Source organism: Stenella coeruleoalba (genome assembly GCF_951394435.1).
Source record: "Stenella coeruleoalba genome assembly, chromosome: Y".
Lineage (NCBI taxonomy): Eukaryota > Metazoa > Chordata > Mammalia > Artiodactyla > Delphinidae > Stenella > Stenella coeruleoalba.
Window position 1 is genome coordinate 2,294,305 of NC_137168.1, and position 20,455 is coordinate 2,314,759.

Here is a 20,455-nt window from a genome sequence, read left to right on the forward strand (position 1 = left end):
GAAGTTTGCACCTTCCGACCCCTTTTCCCCTATCTCCTCCACGCCCCGCCCCCACCTCTGGCGACCACCACTCCGTTCTCTGCATCTAGGAGCCGGTTTTCTGTCTGTCTGTGGCCTGGATCCCACGGAGAAGAGAGGCCGTGTGCTCTTTGTCTTCGTCTGGCTACTTTCACTCACCCTATGGCCCTCCAGGTCCATCCGCCGTCACACATGGCGGCACGCCCTCCGTTTTCACGGCTGAGTGGCACCCATCGTGCGCGCGTGAGCGCCCCTCCGCTGTATCCGCTCTCCGCTCACGGACTCGCAGGGGCCCCCGCCGCGCCTACTGCGAAGAGCGCTGGGGTGAATGCGCCGCTGCAGACACCTGGCTGAGTCGGTGCTGACCCTGAGGGTTTGCCCAGCCCCGTCAGTGGCCCCAGGGGCACGGTCTGGCGAGCACCAGACTCTGGCTGACCCTCAAGCGGAAGCTCTGCACGGAGGCAAATGTAGGCAGTCCTGTGGGACCTCAAGCCTCAGCCCCTTTGGCCACCAGGGCCCGGCCGTGTCCCCCGGTGGCAGTTAAAACTGGGGCCACAGCCACTGACGTAAATCTGGGGTCACTGACGTAAATCCGGGGGTCACTGACATAAAACTGAGGTCACTGACGTAAAACCGGGCCCCCAGAGGTAAAGCCGGGGCCTCAGCCGTAAAGCCGGCGCCACGGACGTAAAACTGGGGTCACTGACGTAAAACCGGGGCCTCAGACTTAGTAAAACCGGGGCCTCGGACGTGAAGCCAGGGCTGCAGGCGCCTGTCAAGCCCAGGCGGAGTCCCTGGTGTGCTGGGCGGCGCGGGGGCCGCAGGAGGCTCGGCTCTGACCCCGAGGACACCAGGCCGCCCTGTGCGCCTCAGGCCACAGCCCTGCCCCTCCGGCGTCTCCAGGTCCCCATCGCCGTGCAGCAGCCAGGCGGTGAGTTCCCGGGCCTCTGAGAACGGCTTCCGGGGGCCTTGTGCGCCCGGCCCTGGCGGTTCTCAGAGCCAGGGGTTCCGGGGCTGCACGCGGGAGGAGGTCTTAGAAGTCGGGGTGCCGCGTGTGGGGTTCAAACCCTGCTCTTCAGGGAGCAGCCCAGGGTTATGGAGAGCCCGCGTCCCAGAGTAGTCATCGCTCAGCCGGGTTTCGGGGGTTTTCAGAGGAAGTGGTTCCAAGTGTAGCTGTAGATCCCGTATTTGCGGGGTGCAGGGGAGCGAGTTCAGCATCCTCCTCGGTCCCCATCCTGAACGTGAACCCTGTGGTTCTCATTTACCCGACAATACAGATCAGGAAACCGAAGCCCAGAGAAATTCCGATTTTCGCTCGTAGTCACTCACGGTGAACAGGGACTCGTGGACTCAAGAGTCAGGCAGCCCAGGACCCCATGCCATCCTGCCTCCCAGGAAGCTGCGCAGACACTCACTGCTTCGATGCAGTGCGACTGCATTCCTGCTCATGCACCGGTCTGCACAGGGGCTGGCGCAAAAACCACAGACTGGGTGGGTGGTTTCCAGGCCAGAGGCGTGTTTCCTCGTAGTTCTGGGAGCTGGAAAGCTACGATGGAGGTGTTGGCTATTGTGGCTCGTGATGAGGGGCCCCTTCCTGGCTTGTAGGTGGGTGGCTGCCTGCCTACTGCTCACGCGGCCTTTTCCAAGCGCAGAGGAACGGAGAGAGGGGTGTCTCTCCTCCGCCTCTTACCGTCTTAGGGCCCCACCCTTACGAGTTCCTTTAATCATAATCACCTTCTAAGAGCCCTGTCTTCAGACACTGTTGCCTTGGGTGTTAGGGCTGCAACATAAGAGTTTTCGGGGGACACAGTTCCGTCCAGGGCATATTAGCAAGCACAAAAATAAATGATTACTAGATATTTGGAACCCTTTGCAATTCTGTGCCTTATGTTTCTGAGGGGCTGCACTGTCTTCCTTTCCGTATTGCATATTAATTTCTCATTGCTTCTGTAACAAACTACCACAAATTCGGTGGCTTAAAACAACGTAAATGTATTATCCTGCAGCTTTAGGGATCAGAGGTCTAGAGTCAAGGTGTTGGCAGGACTTTGTTCCCTCAGGAAGCTTCAGAGAGCGTGCGCTTCCTTGCCTTTTCCGGCTTCTGGAGCCGCCCTGCATTCCTTATCCTGTGGCCCCTTGCCCCACGCAGTGTCTTCCCCACACTGCGTCTCTCTGACAGTCCTCTTCTGTAGTCGGATCTCCCTTTGCCCTGAAGGACAGTTGCCATTCTGCTGGGTCTGCCTGGCTAATCCAGGGCTCTGCCATCTCAATATCCTCAACTTAGTCACATCTTCACTTTTACCACGTAACATAATGTATTCACCGGTTCCAGGGATTTGGATGTCCGTGTCTTTGGGGGGCCATTACTTCGCCTGCCACGTGGTGAGTACTACATTGAAGCAAACAGCTTTCTAATATCATTATGCTATGCTAATCAATAAATTACTAACTTAATATTCTAAAGTTAGAGTCACATATGTTTCAGCTTACTAAAGTGGCAAATGGTAGGCACACCTTGGAAGATACACTTACAAGGAGATATTCCAGTTTCTCATATAATTAGCCTATTTTCCTTGGAAATCAAATCAGGACTTGCCAGTTGTTGAAATGGGCTATCACCAGAATCATTTACTTTCTCAATAATTTAAAAGTATGTGGTGAACTAACATGTGCTTAAAGATCCTGAGTCTGAGTAAACAATTTGTTAAGATCCCTTCTAAAATTCTTCTCATGGTTTCCCGAGGATACAGATAGATGGTCAGTTATTTTCTGCAGCATTTCTCCTCTGATACGGGATATACTTGGGAAGCATCTCTTAGGGTTAATGTTGAAAGTGTTGCTTATTTATTCTAAGTATTCTGCACCTATTTCTAACAAAACACTTTCCTTTGAATTCTGTGTCAGTTTTATCTTCTTCAGTGTACTTGAAAATTGCCAGGTAAGTCCAGCAACTTCATCAGCCTTCATCCTCCTCCTTAAGAGTAACGAAAGGAAGGATTCTTACTTAATTTGGGGAGTACCCTTCGGGGAATTTCATTGGCTAGGTTATTATGTAAGTGGATGAAAGATATTACATGAAGATTGGCCATTGCCCAACTGGAGGAAAGAAAAGAGTTCATCGTAAACCTGCCTTAAGGCCTTCACAAGAAAACTACTAGCTACCTATAACCATAGTGTGAGTCATGTCAGAGAATCTCATAGCTGAGATTCGTCTGTTTGTTTGTTTTCCTTGAAATCTGCACTCCCTGCCCGCAGAGTGAAGTCTACTTGTCGGTGAGGCATCAGGATCGTTCTCAGTAGGTTTTCAAAATATATTGGATTTAGGAGCCGAATCACTTGCCTCCTCCCCATGCCCCCAGCGCCCCTCACCACTGCTCCAGAGTCTTCTCAGTGCCTTCCTGATATTCAGCACTTAGCCCCTGTCTTGATTTTAAGGAAAACTCTGGATTAGTTCTAAACCCCAAATGTTTAAACCAAGCCTCCTCTGTCTAGCTCACCCCCAGACATCCTACAGATGGTTTTGTTTTGCTTTTGGTCCCAAGTCTATGGTCCTTGGACACGTGCTCTTGGTGACCAGTTATCTGGTCCTTCATGTTTCAAGCTCCATTAATATCTCATTTGCAGAAAGCGCCATTCATAACTAGGTGTCATAAATGATTAACTCCAACAGATAGTCATGGCTATCTGACACATACATAATTTTTTTTTAACATCCTGAATCTCATTCTCATGAAGTACAGTAAATAATTCAGGTCCCATGGTCGAACGTTGAGAGTGAGCTCAGTTAGATGAATGAAGCTTGAAGATAAATACAATTCCATTAACAGAAGTTTATAATGATGATTTATCTAAACGTCTATTTGAAACGAAACAAAAAGCACCTGGGGTGGTGTCAGCAGGAAGTGCATATAGAATCGCAAAGTCAGTTCTGGGCCCCTCGTCTCTTAAACACGTGCAGCCCATCGACAGCAGCAGGAATGTAGAGATATCCACGTTCCTTTCTCGATCCTACTCTGAAGTCAGCAGGGTGGGATGCATGGCAGAAATTTTGAGGATGCTTTAAATGTTGAGTAATCTCCGTACATCTCATGTCTTCTTGGTCTTTGTCATTTGTTCTCAAAATGACAACATTTGTTCTCATTTGCACCAAAATACGTAATTCTGGTAAATTGTGATGTACAGTTGATGCTCGTTAAGCACCATAGGATTGATTGTAGGGTTACAAATCAGTTTTGGATTAGGCAAATTCCTATACAGGGATTCGGCAGGTAGTGAGCATCAGCTGTGATTGGTGAATCTCTATGACCATGTTTTCTCTTTGCTCTTGTGTGTGCTTATACGCTCATTTATATGAGGGTTTATCACTGACTCTTAGGCAATGATAACGGTGCTGAAAAACATGGATGTGGAACTTGGAAGGCATCCACATGACACAAGAAGTCATTCAGACCCAACTATTAGAAAGAGTGAGTGGGCTCTCAGCAGAATGGCGAGAAATAAAATGAAAAATTGCACTTGCTGCAAAATATAACTACCGGTCATTTATCAGACACTACGAGTGTGATGTGACAGTGTCACGAATAACCTGGGTTAAAGAGACGATGAGCGACCTGGGTAGCTAGTGCATCTCAGATAAGCAAACTTTGGAGATGAAACAACAACCATGTTTTGGTTGTAGCTCATGACTTCGTGGGTTAGGTGTTTGGAGAGAACTCAGCTGGGCCCTTGTGCTCCACTTGGCACTGAGGGAGGTCTCGCAGCGGTGTGCAGATGGCAGATGGGGTCTGGAGGGTCCAAGGGGCTTCCACTCACAAGTCGGTTGCCCTGGTAAGTGGATGGAAGTCTGGATTCAGCTGGTAATGCCCACCCGAGAAGATTCCAAGAGGCCCCAAGGATTCCAGGATTCCAGATGCTGTCAGATTTCTGTGATGTAGACTTGGAGACCCAGAATGTCCCTTCAGTTGGTCAAGCAGCTCAGCGCAGAGAGGGATGTAGTGCTCTCTTTCTCTCTCTCTCTCTCTCTCTCTCAGTTGCAGAAAAGGCAAAAAGTGCACCCCGTGAAATTATCCTTTCTACCCTTCAGAGTACCTGTAGTGAACATGCTGTACTTCTGTTGACTTCTACACCCCAAACCAATTAGTGGGCAATATATTTATTTTAATGTATTTTAAAAATATCTTCTTAAATCAGGCTTGTTTGCTCATTAATATTTATTTTCTTAATCTAATCACCTAGGGTGAAAATGGAAACTATAAAAAGAAAGGAAATGTAGCTTGTGATGTGCAAATGTAGTATCATTTCCTTAGAAAAGTCCAGAAAGAACAAATAAAAGTTAGCCTCAGTATCAATTAGAGAAGAAAGAAATTTAATTCATGCATGTTAATTGTTTATCACCATTGTAATTGGTAAAGTTAGTTGAATTTCAATATTTTATTTATTGATAGAAAGATGAAAGTCAGAAGGTAGAAACATTTGGAACAGCGTTTTTTCATTTTTCTTTTTTTAAACTCCTACTACTGACTGAGGCTATTAAGGGCTTAAAAAAAAACTAAGCTTATAAATGGAATGGATTTTTCTGTGTACTAACTTTTAAAAAATATTTGGTGTCATACAATTTTTATAAACTACCTTTATAGTAGTGCTAACAAGTCAATATCTGGAGTCTTTAGTAGTTAGATCCCATATATTCTGTTGAATTTAAAGTTGTCAGTGTAAGAAAGTTATGTGTTGTAATGACAGTGAATTAACTTTGGGGGTTCTCAGACCTTTTAGGTGGTTTTCAGGCATGGAGACACAAATAATATATTAAGTAAACGAAAAAACAAGAGGTTAAGTTAAATGACAGAGAACTAAGGCAGTAAAATCAAGTTTCCCTGCAGAAGAGTGTGCTCAGCAGCCAGCCAGGAGAATCTGTGAATAGGAAACACATGCACAAGCTTTTCCGTCACCATCGAGGCCCCTCCCCTCGGTAGATGTCGGTTATGTGGGATCCTTCAGTTTTAAACCCAGGAATAAGCTGTAATAAAACATTAATGAAAACCAGTTTGATAAAACAGTAGAGAATTATTATTTGGTTTCTATCATGACAACTTCTCTTACCACAGCAGCGTCTCATATTTTTTGTCTTTATAAAGTTTTGCATGTGTGTAAAAGTAACCCACGCTTATCATAAAATGTAAATGTTGTAAACGTCTGTAACACAGCCAAGTGGAAGAACCATGTGACACTACAAACAGAGGAGTCCCGTCGTCAGTAGTTTGTACCAGGCTCGCGTTTAGTTCCTTTTGTAATGACAGTCATCCCCAGAGTCAGCCAGGGGTCCAGGGTAGAGAAAGGAGGGAGAGCAGCCCTGGAAGAAAGGGACCTGAGTTCCACTTGACTCTCTGTCTTATACCTGCTGTAAGTATGTGGTGATTTCCTGTAAAATGTACTTAGCAGCACCTGAAGTGACGATTCTCACGTCCTGATCAAGGTCCTTTAACCTCTGAAGAGTCAAAGAGGCCCAGTGAATGGTCTCACCACCCAATACTTTCTCCACATAGCAGAGAGAGACCTCTGAGGACCACTTCAGCTGCCAGAGGACAAGATGCAGAAGACTTTTAACAGACTGACGGAGACACCACCATTGTCCAGTGGTGGCAGCAAGATTTTCTGTGTAGAAGGGTTTAGGGTTGGTATTCTAGCTGGAGCATAGGGGCCAAGGGATGTGAATCAAGCCGCTTCTTCTCAGCAGATCCATTGTATTTCACGTAACTGAAGTGTTCATTGCACATAACTTTTAAGGAGTTGATGGAATTACAGGAGAAAGGACCCCATACCCACCCACACCCATCTACAGCTGTAGAATCTAAAGACCTAAAGTAGAGATATATATTTTAAATTTGAGATGAGGCATATTAGTGTATACACAGGATATTCTGTACAGATTGAACATTGTTTTGGTGTGAGTAATGCTATCCACATGGGGCTCTGGGAAATTTTGAGCACAGGGGTATTTGAAGTGAACGAGACCACGCTACCAGAGCAGACAAACCCATTACATTTCCCACTGTGTCCTTTCTACTGTGTAATTCACCTTTCTTTTCTTTCTTAGAAAAAAAGGCAAGGTTGTTAAATTTTATTTTCATCATCAAACACAAGTTAGTTCCATTGGCCTAGAATAAGTGACATCCCAGATAGGTAGGGAGAAGTTATTTGTTCAACCACTATGCTTAAAATGTAAAGTCCTGCGTTTCTATAGGAAAAAGAATTAAGTCAGGCTCCAGAATTGGGACTTAATTTCTCACCGATCAGTAGGCAACCACATAGGTGGGATCATACTTCAGCTCGTGAACACTTAGAATCAAACATCATTTCAGAGCTGGGACTTTTTTTTTTCCATATGTGGGACTAATTAGTATATGGGACTAATTTCCATATACTGTCAAGGGCATTGGTGTGTAAAAACTTGGGGAGTATTGGTAGCTGCATGCATTCTGATAAGGTGGGATTGCGGGCAGTGGGAAAGAGAAAGGCTGAGAAGAAGGTAAGCAGGAGTAAATCACAGAGGGTTTCATAGGTTTCAAGAGTTTCTATTAGAGTCTGTGGACAGCGATTCGGAAATTGTGCTGTGTTTCGGAATCAGCTTGTTAATTAAATGGTGCCTCCAAGGTTTCCCTTTAAAGAGTCTAATGAAGTCGATCTGGGGTAAGACCCAGAAATGGCTTCGTACTCTTTGAAGGATATATGTTAGTGGAAAGGAGCTAAAAGTTGTATAATCCTGGTCACATAATTTTACATGTTATGGAGCAGAGGGCTGATCCAGTGAAAATATAGATGAAGGCACAATTATATAAGATTTGCCTGGGATAACGTCTGTCAGAAAACAGTGTTCCATGGGTGTCTTGCATCTCTGCACTTCTTGTGAGCAGAAACACCAAGCGCCTTTTTTCTGCTCTATTTTTAAGGAAATTTCTGTAGAGAACATCCTTGGAAAATAGATGCGGTGTCTCCTTCCAGAGTAGAAGGCAGGTTTTCCTGCTGTGGAGTGCAGTAAAGAGAAAGTGTCCCTTGAGATGCTGAGCAGGTCTGCTTGCAGGTTGGGGTTTCCTAACTGTAATACATGCCCACTGTGCATGCCGCAACTGCCTGAGCCGCCTCCGCCCCCAGGAACATGCCATGCATGCTACTGCACCAGCTAACTGTAGCTTGCAGCTAGGATAAAATCTTTGAAATGTCACAGTACTTGACGTATGCTGCTGGGTTTTCATCCTACTTGTAGTTTGTTGAGCTGCTTTGATCTTTATGTTAATTTTTAAATTAATTTGAGAAGACTTGGGGCATTACTACAAAATATTTTTCTGCTCCTTCCTGCCCTCTTCTTCTGAAACTCCTATTTCACTTGTATTGGAGGGCTTGGCACTGAGGCTCTGGTTGTGTTTCTTTTTCCTTCAATATTTGTTTTCCTTTTTTAAAATTTTGACTGGATAACTTCTGTTATCTACTTTCAAGTTCACTGCTTATTTCTTACACCATCTAAACATCTGACGTTAAGCCCATCCAATAATTTTTTCATTTCGGTTGTTGTACTTTCAACACTAGAATTTCCCTTTGGCTCTTTCTTCTGCTTTCCATTTCTCCCTTGATATTTCTTATTTGTAGAATCATTGTTAGTTTATAGTCCGTTAATATTCGGAACATATTTATAATTGCTGTTTTGACATTTCTTTATACTAAATCCAACACCTAGTCCCACGCAGTCAGTTCCTATTGACTGCTTCGTTTTTTCCAATATAGCTCACACTTTTCCTGATGCTGTAGCTTGTAAATTTTGGTTGAAAACTGACATTCAAGATGAAGTACAGCAAGGACTCTAGATTTTCTCCCATAAGGGCTGCTGAATTACTTTTTTGTAACTTCCCTGAACTTCAGCTACAAAATTAGCGTCTCTCCTGATGTGCAGCTCTTGCCGTGTCCGTTGATTTTATTTATTTGCCCATCTGTTTACTTATTGAGTTTTGCCGACGTCCTTAGAGGTGGTTTCTATCTCTGCGTAGTTCAGTGATCAGTTCCAGTGGCTGGGACAGGAGTTGTGATCAGGCAGCTTTATTTCATAAGGCTTCTAACTTCTGCCAACTGACTTGTCTGTGGGTTGAGAAATATATTCAGATGTGTGGCCGATGCTCAAGTCTCTCTTGGCTTTCACTTATCACAGTGTCTTGGGTCTCCCTCAGGCTTGCATAGGACAGTAGTCAGGAAGAGGTGTGGACAGCATATCTCAGTGCTTCTATGGTTTTCCTCCTTCTAGGGTCTTCCTATTAAATCTCTGACTGGATGGCCACTCACCCTGAATACATAACAGCCTGCCACCTTGAGCTACGAAATCTATGTGATACTCCCCATCTGCTCTGAACTAAATCTGCCACTTTTAGCCAACAAAGCCATGGTTTATGAGTGACCTTTGCCCTGACTCAGTGAGCCACTTCTGGCCGTAAAGCTAGTCCAGTAGCTAGTCCATCCTTCTTTGTTGAATCATTGTTAGTTAGTATATCGTCCTTTAATATTCTGATGGACTAGCTAGGAATTCTAGGCCATCCAGACTAAGCAGAGAATGCTATGACGGTTGAGCAGGAAAGCTACAGACTCACGGACAAAACTCGCCCAAAATTGTAACAGTTTTTTGTTTTTTAAGAATTAACGCTTCCCAATTTGTTGTCGTCTGCATTGGTCGAATGTTAAGGAAACTGAAATAGTTGTTTTTCACATTTTGTCTAGGAATCTACCTGTTTTCTACAAAGGGGAACCAACTAAATTTATTATAACACCCCAACCAGCAGTGGGCTCATTTATAAAATACCAAGTTAAAGATGTTCAACTGTCATTTTGTAAAAGACTGAGTGAAATTTAGGCAGTGTACATAATTTTAAGAAATTCCATATGTTACCTAACAGTGTAATAGCTGGATCACATGAGAAGTACACTTTAAATTTTTTTATTTTTAACTGACAAAGTATTTCTCAGATTGGCTGCATCATTTTACATTCCCACCAGCAACATACAAGGTTTCCTACATTCTCACCACCCCTTGGTGTTTTCAAACCTGTTTAGTCATTGTAGTGGGTATGAAAAGTTCCTCCAAGAAAAACAGGGTAATTATAGAAACCATCTTATCTGTGTCACCTCTCTCAAGAATCAGAGTCCTGATAGAGATGTTTTCCACTGTATGAAACTGATTTTCGTGTATGTTAATGGGTTTTCCAGCTGTTTACAGCAGGAGGGTAAGTTTCATTCCAGTTACTCCACTAGGGCTGATAGCAGAGACTCATAGCTAGAATTTGAACTAAGATTCCCTGGTTCTTTTGGTAGCTTTTCGTTTCATTTGTAGGTAATAATACTTAGGAAGCGATAAGCATGCCAATTACCTTTTGGACTGTGTCAGAGGTGGTTTGTCTAATTGAATGTTTCTACATCATTAGATACAGGCCAACCATGTCTTGTGTTTATTTACTGTGTCTATTATGTTTTATATGGGGTTTTGTTTGTTTGTTTGTATGTCTATGTGGTCCATTTCTTTGCTCCCTTATTTGAATTTATTTCGCTGTCTTGAGTGTTAGGAGGTCTCCAAACACAGCCTCCACACAGTTCTGCCCCTCTCCTTGTACAAAGACCACTCCTCCCACCAGTAGAGCTTGTGTTCCTTCCCCTAGCAATGTGGCTGAGTTTTAAACCACAGTGACTGGGGGTGGATTCTTACGCAGCAATATATAACCCCAAATTTCAGGAATATTTGTATTTTGTTTTCATGTGGACCTTTATATGTTTATAATGTCCTTATTCTCATTTTTCCTTTCTTAGTTTTCTACTCATTTATTTATTAACTTTAATTTTCTGACTCCCACCTATTATATTCCCCCCACCCCAAAGACACTGTTTCCTGTCTTCTCTTGACGATTCTTTTCATTTACAGTTGTGTTATTTCTAAATTGTAAGGACACTTAAGATTATTATACTGTTTTCCTATCCTCATTGCCCTTTTCTTTAGTTATCTTTTTAATTTAAATCTGTTTAGTCCTTGACTAGTTCTGTAACTGGTCCTGTTTGCACCTAATCATCCCATTTCTTGCTGTGTGTAGGAGAAGTCAGCGTTCAACTTCTGACAAAAATTCACAGGTATCCTTGACACCACTGACTCAGTAACACATAATATATTCCATTTCTTTTTTGCAGAATAACTGGTGATGAATCAGTAGTCACAGGTGTTCCAACACCTTACGTTTTCAAAGACATTTTATACATTTTTGTAAGACTTTTTATGTTCTACATAAATTTTCACCACCATCCTTTGCAATACACAGATTCAACTTCGCATTGTACTGAATCAGTGTTTCCTCAACTTCTTTGAAAATAATGTCGACTGTAGTTATAAAATAGACTCTCCATAGACGCTACTTTTTCAGTCATTTCAACCTTGGCATTGACTCCTGGAATAAACAACAAGGTAGTATTGGTAACATCCATTGACTCATAAAGGGCCAAGAAAGGTCACTTGAAATTATTTGTCTTGGTATTTATTGACTAATGATAATACTTCCAATGTCATTAACTCATCAAACAACTGTTCTCACCAAAAGACTAATAGGCTTTAAAAAGGCCACTTTACACACATTGCTTCAACTGCTGCAGTCAGACGTAATTATTGATAATTCATCATGGGGACCCTGCTTTCCCTGCTTGACTGGAAAGAGAATCACTCAGAAAATTACTTTATTGCAGCCTTAATTTATAATTATTTTTGTATTTGTGAAGGAATTCTGTCCTGATGTCAGACTGCTTTATACATTTAGTAATTTTTCTGAATGCTGCTTTTCTGTGAGGTGGAAGGAGTGGGTTGAATGTATAATCTGGTAATGTTGGTGTATATTGTATTATTTTAGCCCAAGTATAGTGTCATTACATAATAAACACAATGTTTACCATCTATTTAATTAAGAAAATAGTGCATACTCCATAATGCCTGGAAAATTATGAGAATCAATGTTTACTTTTTTCTTCTTTTCTTCCTTTGACCTAATGGGACCTGTAGTTTCCCCACTATCTGATGATCTTGTTTGTCACTTTTCAGAGCCCCTTCAGCATAAGAAAGTGATCTAACAATCATTCAGCCTCTTTGATTATGTTGTGTAGCTCTTTTATGTGCGACTTTCTTAATTCACTTGATTCGTCTGGGACTGGTAGATATTGTGTCTCCTTCTGTTGTTTTGACCACCTCAAAACTTTGTGTTTTCTCTAGTTTTTGCTTCAAGGAAGTTGTGTCTTTCATTTGTGGCACAGGGAGCATTAACCTTTTGTATGTGCTTTGCATGCTTTAGATTTTTAAATGTCTCTCTCTGGTCTGGATCTGCCTTGGCTTGAATCAAAAGCATATTCCTTGCATTGGTTTTTGTTTGCCTTTGTCTATCTTTTCACCTATATCCTTTTTTAAATCACTTTGCTTAAGTGCAGGGAACATTGAGTGGAATTTTGTTGATGACACAAACGAAAAGCCTTTTTTCTTCTATAAACTTACATTTATTGTTGTGGCAGATATTTAAAATCCGAGTTTTCTTGCTTTAGATGTCTGTGACTCTGTGTGTGTGTGTATGTGTGTGTAAAACTGTTGTGGTGCGCCCATCTCCGTGTTAGTGGTGCCAAGGAGAGTCTAGTATTAGGTTCGTACCTGACAAACACTTGATGAGTAGAGGAATGGATGTTTAGGATCACGCATTTTAGTCTCGGGTGAACCCAAGCCTCGCCACTTCCTAGCTATGCAATCTTGAGAAAGTGATGGAATCTCTGTTTTTTTAAAATTCATCTGATAAATTGAGACATTACCACCTGCCGTACAGTGTTGTTGAAAAAGTTGCACGCAGTCCTGCTTATAAAATCACGGTGCTGGCATGTTTGAAGTGATTGAGAGACAAGATACACAAGTTTCCTCACATCCTGCCGTGTCAGGTCCGACAACCAATGTCGGTGGGATCCAACCCATGTTTTGCTTTAAGTGAAATTCCTTGAAGTACCTAAGCCTTTTAATTTCTTCAAGAAAACCATGACCAAACTCAACTTTGGACTGTTAGACTAAAAGCAGGTTATTAATCCAGTGCCTGAGAGAATGCAGTTGTCTCTCAGTGCCTGAGAGAATGCAGTAACAGACGGCCTTGTTAAAGCATTCCAAAAATAGTGTTCCAGAGGTGGAAGAAATTGGACACAAAACAGATCCTTGTCCTCGTTGTTGAATTCACCGGTGGTGAGAGGTCGGCTTCCGGGAGTTAGATATTTATTTAGGCCACTGATTCATACCGTGATAATAAAAAAAGTGAATCGTCTTAGTTTCATACTGAGAATAATGATTTTATCTTATCCAACTACATTAAAGATCGTGCAGCCAGCGTGTCAATTACAAAGATAGTGTGTATCAGAGAATGAGAGATCTTTTTGGGTATTTTTTAAACGTAATTAATTGATGTATTTATTTATTTATTTTTGGCTGCGTTGGATCTTCATTGCCGCGTGGGCTTTACTCTAGTTGGGGCGAGCGGGGGCAACTTTTTGTTGTGGTTCACGGGCTTATTGTGGTGGCTTCTTTTGTTGGGGAGCGCAGACGGGCTTCAGTAGTTGTGGATCTTGGGCTCTAGAGCACAGGCTCAGTAGTTGTAGCGCACGGGCTTAGTTGCTCTGCGGCATGCGGGATCTTCCTGGACCAGGGCTCGAACCTGTGTGCCCTGCATTGGCAGGCGGATTCTTAACCACTGCGCCACCAAGGAAGTCCCTTTCTGGGTATTCTTTATCATATGAAAATGAAACTTTTTTTTTTTAACCTGCTTATTGTCTGTTCTCTGAATAGAATTAAGATCCGTGAGGCCACAACCCATGTCTGTTTTGTTTACTTAAACAGTGCATGGTACACAGTAAATTCAATCAAAGTTTATTTTTAAAACATTTGAATGAATGAAGTCTTTCACCTGAAAACTGAATGGAATATTTGATCTTTGATAGAGATATCCCTGAGGCGTGCAGAGGAGAAAAACTGTATTAATCCTTTCTTCCTCAGGTAGGCTAAATTATTTCTGGGAATACAAAGCTGCTACCTTCTTGAGTTATCCACTGTGGTGTGTAGTTTAGAGGAGAGACCCATCCGAAGAGAGTGTTTCAATTATCACCTAACTGGGGTGATAGCAGGATTAAACTAGATGGGAGAGGTGACATAATAAAGAATGACTGAGAGTTTCTGCATGTTGAATAGTCAGAGGACATTGTCCAGAAGTGCCTGGGTAATGGGAAGAATGAGCTAGACCCCAGGGAGACAAGCGTTCCAGGCAGAGGGAGGAGCACAAGTAAATGTGTGATGTGAAAACAGACTTCTGTTCAGAGTAAAAACTAGCTTACTTGTCTGGGAGTGTAGTCAGTAAAAGAGGAGAGGATTTAAAGATAAGGTAGATTTTATTTACTTAACTTTTATTGTTTTCACTTTTAATCCAGGCGAGCAAGTTTGCTTTTTATCTTAAGCGTTTGGTGTATTTTAAACAGAGTAGTGACACTGTCACCTTCACCTTTAAATGCTTTTTAGAAGATCACTCTGGCTCCTTGTGTGGAGAAAGCATTTTAAAGAGGATGTAAAAAGAGGATTCAGGCGACTGTTACACTCAAGGATTATAAGGATTTGGAGCAGTGTGGAGTTCAAGAAAGTAAGACACATCTGGATGCATTTTGTACATCGAATGGACGGGAATTGAAAATGGTGGATTGAAAATGGTGGATTGAAAATGAGGAAACAAAAATCAGAGCTAATGGTAGAAAGAATTTGGCGCTTCAGCAATTGAATTGCTAAATGGTGACATTTATAGATCTGGAGAAGAAAGGAAATGGTATAGGATTGAGGATGGGTTAGAATTCAGAGTTTGTTTTGAGATCCTGATGTTGAGATTCCCATTACACAAGTAGGAGGAGATGTCGCATCTGAACTTAAGGGATTTGTTCCCATATACGTGGTATTTAACAGTATTAAACTGCAGTTCCACGGCAGACATTTGTAAGGTAGAAGGGAAAAGGACCCCAAAGAGATCCCTAGGAGTTCTATAACATTTAATTTTTGAGCCACCAGGCAGGGGCTCTTAAAGGAGATGGTGAAGGAGAAAGGAAAGCCAACCAAAAAAAAGATTCGAAAAGCGGAGAGTGTTTACCCCTGTGGAATGCTGCTCAGCCATCGGTCCTGACATGTCACGTCTGCAAGAGCAAAGCAGTAATCGTTGGATTTGAGGACTAGCAGGGGTGCTGCCCGGGAGCTTGAGAGGTTTAGTGTAGCTGGGATGGTGAGAAGTAAAGCCAGAATTGTGTGGGAGAATATGGAGTTAGGAAAACAGAGACTGAAGGTAGCCCATTCAGTATGTTTTGATTTGACGGAGAACCAAAGATGTGTCCTCTCGGGAAGAAGCCGTGGTGGTGGTTAGGGCGTTGTTGGACAGGGGCCTGGCAATTGTGCTGCAGCACTTCAGCCTTCTACCAAAATGGGACCAAGCTCATCCAGAAAGACTCTTGGACGTACCTACAGGTCATGTTTGATAAGGGCACCCTTGACCAGTCAAGTTGACGTGCAAACTAATCAGATCACAGATGTGTTCCTCCATCCATGTTCACTGCCTGCCTTTCCCTTACAAAGCCTAACTTGTATCTAAAGCCATTCTTGAACCCACCTTATCTGACACTCAGACTTCCCCAACCACAAAGCTTCCTACTGGCCATTCAGCTTGAAATCTGCAGACAGGAGATACAGAACCTCTTAAAGCAAGCGGGTCCACCTTTGGGATCCCTGCTGTCAAATTCTTCCTAATGGATCGTCCCTCAGTAACTCACACTTGTTCTGGTTCTGACTGAATGGTTAGGAATACATGAAATCCCTACTCGATATATCTATCCTTCAAATATTTGAAAACTGCTATCTTACTTTTTGGAGTTAATTTTCTTCACTTTTGTGCATTATGTTTTAACAATACAAATTCTTGCAAGGCTCAGTTCAGCTCTACTGTTCTCTAAGTGTATGGGCTTTGCTGTTGCTGATCTCCTCAGAATGTGTGATGTTCACCACAGAATTTGGACAACAGGAAGGGACCAACTGGTACACATATAGTGGTCCATGACCCCCACCATAATTTCTACACAAAAGTGAAGCCCTAGAAACGGAGGAAATACAGCTCCTAAAGATACTTGTAAGCAATAGACATACTGATTTCTAGAAAGATTTAACATTGCTTTCAGGGTTTAGAAGGCCAAAATAAAGTTTTTTAAACTCTGCAAATAATATGTTGTGGGAATTAAAAAGAAATCCTGAAAATTTGTATGCTTTGAGGAGTCTTATATGATGTAAATGAAATCAGTTCCCGACCAGGCTGGGTTCCACTGCCAGTCATGTTTGCATCCTGCATTGTCCCCAGAGTGTAGCCCAATCTTTGAATTGGGAGACCCTGAGCCTTTGGAAGTGAGAACTGTGTACAGTGACAGCATGTGTGGTGGCACATGGAGGCTCTGTTGACAAGTAGTTCAGTAGCTATACTTTTGTACATAACCTAAGAGAATCGGTTTCTTAAAAATATATGTATTTCTGTGTCAAACGACATCTTGAGTATAATAAAAATATGTTAGGCAGGCAAAGAAACATAAGGAACAGGCTTGTTCTGTATCTGTAGTAGAAGTATGGCCCAGGAGGACGTATGACCAGGGACTGGAACTGCTCTAGATGTTATGCTGTAGGACGTATTTTTCTTGGCATGGGAGTGAAAGCTGTGCTAGGTAATACTTAACTCTGACTCATCTTTGCAGTAATTGGAAGATTACTAAGAAGATGTCCATGTGGCGTAAACTTCAGACAAGCGTGTAGGTGAAGCCAGTGACTAACGTTTATAAGTGCACGTGTGGCTGAGAACGCTAGTGGTCTGCATTGGGAGGATTATAGATCTGTAAGAGCTTTGACAGCACAAAACAGTTTCTTCTGGGAATAAACAGTGGGAAAAGTCCCATAGTTTATGCTTTTAAAGAATATAGTAAATGCAAGGGAAACGAGAGGGAACATTAGAAAAATATATATTTATATCCAAGCTGCCAATCATTATTGAGTATAATTTTTGCAGTCAAATGTTGTATGTATGTATTTTGGAAACACATAGAAGGTTCATTCTGCTGCCTATGGAGTCCTCTTAACAAATTGCATGTAGAACTTTGGCAGGAATGTTGTACTAAATTGTTCAAGTGGGCAATTCAGTGAAAAAGAATGTGGCCTAATTAACATATTGAGGTATCTTCAACCTTACTAAAATTTACAGAATCGATAACTTAACAATAAAATGTCACCTCTGGAGTATTCATTTTTTTAAATATGGAAAGGTAATATCCTTACTGGGAAGTTGCAGTGAGATGGTCTCTCTTCTACAATCTTAGTGGAAGTGTAAATTGATACTACATTTTAGAAAGCATTTTGGTAATGTCTAGTAAAATTGTAAATATTATGTGCTTCATAACCTGGCATTTCTTTTGTTTTGTTTTGTTTTGTTTTTTTTGCGGTACGCGGGCCTCTCACTGTTGTGACCTCTCCCGTTGCGGAGCGCAGGCTCAGCGGCCATGGCTCACAGGCCTAGCTGCTCCGCGGAATGTGGGATTTTCCCGGACCGGGGCACGAACCCGTGTCCCCTGCATCGGCAGGCGGACTCTCAACCACTGCGCCACCAGGGAAGCCCTGGCATTTCTGATTTTAGCAATTTATACTCTAGAAATATTTCCTCAAGTCTAAAAAAAATATACAAGAAGTTAACACTGTGTATATTAGCGACATGTTAGGAATAACTCATCAAATATAATAAATTGCTGCATATTTTTATAAGAAACTACTATACCGTGCTTAAAAAGAATGATGGGATAGTTGTATTTCTTAACATGGAATATTGTGCAAGCAGAATAGCCAAAAGAAAGCGACATGTTGCCATACGTGAGACAAAAATTTTAGAATAGCTAAAATAAAACGTCAATTTTTGTACAAGGCATAATTTACTTTTTATAAAAATTTTATAACACTTGTATATTCAGAAGAAAAATCAAAGAAATATTCAGAATGTCAGGCAGTAGTAATTTATTAGGTACCGTACCAATTTGGGAGACTTCCACTCTTTTAATACGTGAGTGGATTTTGTAATGCTTGAATTTGGATGGTTTTTATACACTCTAATCAGGAGAAATGTAACAATGTTAGAAAACAATAGGAATTAAAGGAAGAATAAATTAGTATATTTTTATTTCTATCCAAGTTACCTCTGGGACGGTGTCCACAGCCCTTTGGCTGGTCTGGTGATTCTCCTCCTTCTGATCTTATCTCTCACTTTTCCGTCCATGAATCTTGGTATTTAGTCAGGCTGCTCTGACCTACTCTGTGTTTAAAAAATCGGATTTGCACACGCTCCCATCCTTATTTCTGTAGGTGCCAGGCTCTCCTTAACACATGGTATTGACTGAAGGACCAAGGGTGACATAACACTCATCGACATTCGTCCACTGGAATACATTAGCACTGTCACATCACTGACGTAAATTCCTAGGACTCTTACAGACTAAACAACAGCAATTACAACAAGCAGACGGATTTCACAGGCCAGTGTGTGCTCAGATCCATATCTGCTTTGCTGACAGGTCAAAATACTGTTGAGTTTCTATGCTTCCACAAACTGGGAAACTAAAGAGTTTCTCTTTTTTTTATTTTTCATACCACCATGCTTGGTTCACACTTGGTATTCCATGTAACGGATTTATCTTAGAGGTTCCAAATTGAAAAGTCAGTGGAGGGAGGAGAGATACAGAAAGAAGCTACTATTTCTCATTTCATAACTTAATAAAATATGAGAACAGAACTTCAGTTTTTACTTTGACTCTTTACAAAGCTTTGGGAATAACCACTGTCTACTTCTGCTCTTGGCAAGTAACCTTCAGCGTCCCTGGGCTACCCTACGTCTGCCACAAACAACACTGCTTGCAAAGATCATATCCACCTTACATCTGGCCCTTCTTTTTGGTGCTGAAAGCTTGTATTCCTGATGTGCTATCCCAAATACACTCTCTTTTTCTATAGATTATTATTGTTATTATTATCATTATTATTATTGCCAAGTCTCTGACATGTCGCTTTGCCATGTAGATTTTGTTTTATGAAGAGAAATGTGGGAAATGAAACACTCCAAGCAACAGAGACACTTAATTTTCAAGGGCATCTGGAAAATTCACTGAGGTAGGTCATATTTGGGGCCACACAATAAATTTCAATAACTTTAAAGGATTTAAGTCATTCAAATTATGTTTTCTGGTTACAGCAGAACTAAATCAGATATCCAGTAATTTGTAAAGTATGCCAGAATTTGAAGTTAGACAATAAACACCTCAGCAGTACCTGGGTCAAAAGAAATCACAAGACAAATTAGAATATGTTTTGAATTTAACAGAAATGAGCAACAATGTATGAAAATTTGTGGGATGCAATAAGAGCAGAACAGAAGGAAGTGTACAGCTTTCATTTTGCTTTTTTTAATGAGAAAAGAAGGTCTCACATTAGTGAGCTAAGCTTCCTCCAGGAGAAACTAGCGAAGGAATAACAGATGAAATCAAAACCTGGCAGAAGAAAGTAAGTGAAAAAGATATTATAAGAAATCAATGAAAATGAAAACAGAAAACCACCAGAGGAAATCAGTATGCCAAAATCTGGTTTCCTGGAAAGATCAATAAAAATGATAAACTTCTAATCAGAATGGTCAAGAATAAAAGAGAGAAGACATGAATTACCAATAGCAAGCAAGAAAGGTACTATACCACTAACGATTCTACAGATGCTAGGAGGACACAATAAAAGTGTTATGCCAGTGAATTAGATAACATAGGTAAGGTAAAAATAATCCTGAAAAATTACCAGTCAGTCAAGGGAAAAGGAGATGACCTGACTGACTCTGCCTATTGGAAACATAGATTTCGAAGTTTAAAAAAATTTCCACAAAAATGATACCAGGCACAGAGAGCTACACTATTGTATTCTACCTAACATTTAGGAATGGAAAAATAATAATGCCACCAATCCTAACAAATTCTTCCAAAACTTAGAAAGGGCGGGGGGGACACTTTAAAGTCAGTTTAAGACCTTTGCCTAATCTGTATTGAAATGTGAAAAGAGACATTTCAAGAAACGAAATTATCTTTATAAACATAGATGTGGATTTGAAATATGGATCAAGGGGCAATAGTGGTTGAATATTAGCTTTCCATAGGTCCCTAGTTCTGAATTAGTTTAGAAGTTTCTCCCCTCTTTCCACTAACACTTAACAGCAACCACAGCATGAGTGTAGAAACAGATAGTGTGTTGGATGTAATCTGGGGTTAGCCATTTGCACATCAGCGTAAAAGA

The 20,455-nt window shown here is 41.7% G+C and overlaps 1 long non-coding RNA gene across 1 annotated transcript in view; it reads left to right on the plus strand.

Moving 5' to 3' along the window:
- The first annotated feature begins 291 nt into the window (after nt 1-291).
- The window catches only part of LOC307181052, a 40,691-nt gene continuing 20,527 nt past the window's right edge, over nt 292-20,455 (plus strand). The window contains exons 1-2 of the long non-coding RNA XR_013825852.1: nt 292-949; nt 19,205-19,294. This is a non-coding gene — a long non-coding RNA (uncharacterized lncRNA). The remainder of the gene's footprint in view (nt 950-19,204; nt 19,295-20,455) is intronic.